The sequence below is a fragment of the Penaeus chinensis genome, chromosome 33 (assembly GCF_019202785.1).
Source record: "Penaeus chinensis breed Huanghai No. 1 chromosome 33, ASM1920278v2, whole genome shotgun sequence".
Classification (NCBI taxonomy): Eukaryota; Metazoa; Arthropoda; class Malacostraca; order Decapoda; family Penaeidae; genus Penaeus; species Penaeus chinensis.
Window position 1 is genome coordinate 21,135,450 of NC_061851.1, and position 4,344 is coordinate 21,139,793.

The 4,344-nt window shown below is 40.6% G+C and overlaps 1 pseudogene; it reads right to left on the reverse strand.

Moving 5' to 3' along the window:
- Positions 1-3,664: 3,664 nt before the first annotated feature.
- LOC125043080 overlaps positions 3,665-4,344 on the reverse strand; it is a 1,208-nt pseudogene continuing 528 nt past the window's right edge.

Consider the following 4,344-nt stretch of genomic DNA (forward strand, 5'->3'; position numbering starts at 1 on the left):
ATATCGTGTAGTGTTTACGATTACGTCATCGCAGTTTCCTACAAAAAAATGTGTGATTTGCGTGCGATGTCATAAACATCGTCTCGAGTGTGATTATTCCCAATTATGTTACGTATCCTTGTTGTCGCATTTGGCCTGGACTCGAGCCTACTTTAGAATGAGGTTCCCTGAGGTTGAAGGTTTAATAGAGAGGATTTTAATGAGACGCGTGTTTCGTAAATATAGGAATAGCGAATACGAACTGTGGTTTGCTTGTGTACGTGTTTGTGTGTGGTGTGTGGTGTGTGTGTGTGTGTGTGTGTGTGTGTGTGTGTGTGTGTGTGTGTGTGTGTGTGTGTGTGTGTGTGTGTGTGTGTGTGTGCGTGCGTGCGTGTGTGTGTGTGGGGGGGGGGTATGTCTTTCTGTCTGTCGGCTGTCTGTGGCGCATTTATGTGTACCTATGTAAGCGGATTATCTGATGAGCTCCTTATGTTAAATAAGTGCGAAATTGCTGTAAACTTCGTCATAGAATTTTTCAGACCCCAGTAATCTCTCCTGAGACCAAAAACCTCGATTGTTATATTCTGTAATTAATCTTGCCCTCATGGCAGCATTTCCCTTTAGTTTGCAAGAATACTCTTTGGAAACCGCATGGCTATATTGCCTTTGTTTCTTCCTCATCTCTTTTCTCCTTCGTCGCCCCTCTCAGTCGACTTAGCTGTATGTGAGTACTGGTACGTTAACATCAGCATACTGGGTTAGAGTCAAGGTGGAAAGGATCTAGCTACCCTACTGTATCATGTCGCGACTTAATACGCGTGTTCTCCAACGAACATGACCCCGACGCCCACCTGCATAGGGGACCAACTCTGACTTTGACTTCTAGTAAATTTATTCCTAGTAAATTTATTTGCTTGTAGTTCTGTCGAGTCCCTTTATGCTTATGATTCGACTTTATTTGTACTATTTTTTTTCTTCTCCCTCTTCTCTTCTTCTTAAGTATCCTGATATTTTCCTTCATATATTCATATGTTCAGAGAATCTTTTCACAAGTTCTCAACAGCATCCATTATAATGTTCATAATACATCGATGAGTTTAGACTTTACTTCATCACAGTTATCCTTTTTCATGTTTTACGTTTGCGCATGACTCTTTGGATGACATTTCGATTTGCCCTTGATCACAGTGTGAATGCAATACCAGGAAGTATGAAAAATGAAAATAGGATGCCCTCGGAGCTTAGAGACTGGCGATGGAATGAGCAGCAAGAACACTTACTCCGTCCCAGCTGTCTCAGAACCCCGCTTAAACCTTCCTTTCCTTACATCACAAGTTGCATAGATTTGTTCTTGGTCATCATTCACGGGTAGTTTAATCGCAGTTGAATATGACACCGCAATAGATTTATTATTATATCATTATCATTTATCATAAATACTATTATATTGTTATAAAACCTCTCGTGCGAGTTTGTTTGTTATTTTTGCTGATTCTTCTCTCTTCGGATTTGTCCCCTGCAGTTCCAACACATTTCCTTACGCTTCCCATCCCCCTCTTCCTCTCGTCATCCTCTTTCTTATATACCTTTCGCCGTCCTTCGTCAGCCTCCTCTAATTCTCTTCCGCCTTCTTCCCCTCTCCCGCCCGCCGTCCGCACACGCGTGAATTTCCACCAAAATAATCTTTGATACTTAAGCAGATTCATCAAGTTCTTAATTCCTTCGGCATCCTCTTTTCGCGTCCTTAATGGTGCCACTTGTTTCCCCTTACTTCGTGATTTCTTGGCGTCTATTAATGCATTTTTTATCATTGCTCTTTATCTCATTATTTGTTTCGTGTTTCAGTTCCTTAAAGTCTGTCTTTAAGGGAAATAGACTTGGCTACTTACTGCAAGTGGTTCTTATATATGTTGGCAATCAGACGCCTCAGTGAATAGACAAAGAGAAGAACTAAAGGAACTAAAATAGCAAAAAAAAAAAAAAAAAAAACAGAGAAGGAAAAGAACTAAAACACACGCTAACATCAGAAAACTGGTCTCTGCCCACAGGAGAAAGTTCATAACCTTTCAACCTGGACCAGAAAAATGCATCTAAACTCTCTCGAGCCTGGAATGTCTCCTTTCATGCTCCGTACTCTAGTATTGCATTCGACCTGTAATCCTGTTTGCTCAAGAAATCTCTTTCCTTGAGTTTTTAGTTGGATTTTAAAAAGTGTGTTGAGCAAGACATAAAATTAGTAAAAATTTAATAAGCGCATTATCTGACGAGCGCCTTATGGCACCCAAGTATGAAATTACTGTAAACTTCTCATAAAATGCCCTCACCACGCATTTTTTTTTTTTTTTTCTTGGTCTTCCTTTTCTTATGCGACCATATAGCTCTATTATTTTTATTGTGTTATTACAATAATCTTAAATTGATTGAGCACTTGTTCTTCTTCCAGTGTTTTCCTTTGTAGTTATCCCCAGCCTTTTTTATTCTGTAGCCCCGTTCAATATTTAATCATTTCTGTGGCCTCGTTCAGTGACTGTCATCTTTTCAGATTCAGTTGTTGCTAGTTATGAATAGTATCATTCTAAGTCAAGATTTCACTATGCTTCGTGGCCACCGGGTTGGGAACCCCTGGTCTCCATGAATATTCCGGAAATCGAAGGACCATATTTATGATTTTATTTTTCTCTTCTAGCTCGCAACAGACAAAGAGATCTGAAGATACTACTTACTAAACAAAATTTAAAAGCGATTCTTCCTTTTTTTAAAGCGACAGTTATGACAATCAATTAACTTTTATTTGAGCCGACTTTTCAACAGACTGTTTATGCTTTTATTTGTATATATTCCTTAAGTTTTTCATATTTGCACTTGCTTTTGCCGTTATCAGGCATTTTCATCAATTCGTTTTCTCTGTCCCTCTCCTCTGTCTTCCTTCCTTCAATTATTTCCATCGTTTTATTGTTACAATTCTAGCAAATCTATTTTCTAACTTGATCCCTTCTTATTCTTTCCTAGGTCCTTATCCTTTATGCTTCGATCCTGTCTTTACAATATTTCTCTTCGCCTCCCTCCTCTCCTCTTCCTCCCTTCCCTCCTTAATATCCTCCGTTGCCCTATTTCGGCCTCTTCTAATTATCTTCGTCTTCTAGCCTTCCCTTCGGCCCACATAATCAAGCAAATTCCTCCAGTATTCATTGCCTTTTCCCTGTCTTCGCGGGGCTCCGCTTCAGCCTTTTATTGGATCCAGCGATTACCGGATGTCCCCTTACAACCTGCTACTGTATTGCTGTCCCTTGCCATTACTACGCGAGTTGGCTTGTAGTTTAATTAAGCAATGTTGTCTTAATTACGTGCTTCATTATTCACATGATATGGGCGACCAGCCTTTCTACAAAAAGATAATCTATTCACACACTGAGGAACGTGATACTGATATCTTATCAATCTGAATACGAGGTGATGATACTTATCTTATTCTTCTCCATGGGATCAAATGTCTTGAATGTTGACGGTGACGAACACGGTACATCTTAAGCAATATCCTTAATGGTAGCATAAAACAGGAAACTTGTGTTGTACCTTGTTCCGTGTGAGCGTGAGCAATTGTCAGCTCAGACTCTCTGCATCATCACTGCCTGTCTTCTTCGTATTCTTCTCCACTGTCTCATTATTCGTATGATTATCATTTTTCTCATTTCTCAATTCTCATTTTCAAAAAGACAATATCCTTTATGTCACCTGAAGCGGAAAACTGTTGAAAATTTTGCACTTGCCCTTCACACCAAGACACAGTGCTTGCATATTTCTTTTAAATGTTACGCAATAATCCTAAACTTGATAATCATTTCATGTGTTTCATGCTCCATTATTTAGCTTTTATGTTCTGCATAAATTTTGTGCAGATTAAGGGAGTGCATGTTCAAGTTTTATTCCTATCCTCTGTTTTGCAGGAAGACGCTTTCTGTCTTTATAGTTTACAAAAAGTAAATACAAAAGTTGGTTTGAACCAACTCATCACGAGTCGACAGAACGAGGAAACTGAAAGCAGTCGCCCTTTTCTTCGAATTTCTTCTCCTCCTCCTTATCCTCCTTTTTCTCTTCCTATTCACCTTCCTCCTCCTCCTCCTCCTCCTCCTTATTATTTTCCTCCTCCTTTTCCTCCTCCTCCTACCCCTCCTTCTCCTCCTCCTGTTCCTCCTCCTCCTCCTCCTCCTCCTCCTCCTCCTCCTCTTCCTCCTCTTCCTCCTCCTCCTCCTCCTCCTTCCCCTCCTCCTCCCCCTCTTCCTCCTCCTCCTCTTCCTCCTCCTCCTCCTCCTCCTCTTCCTCCTCCTCCTCCTCTTCCTCCTCTTCCTCCTCCTTCTCTTCCTCCCC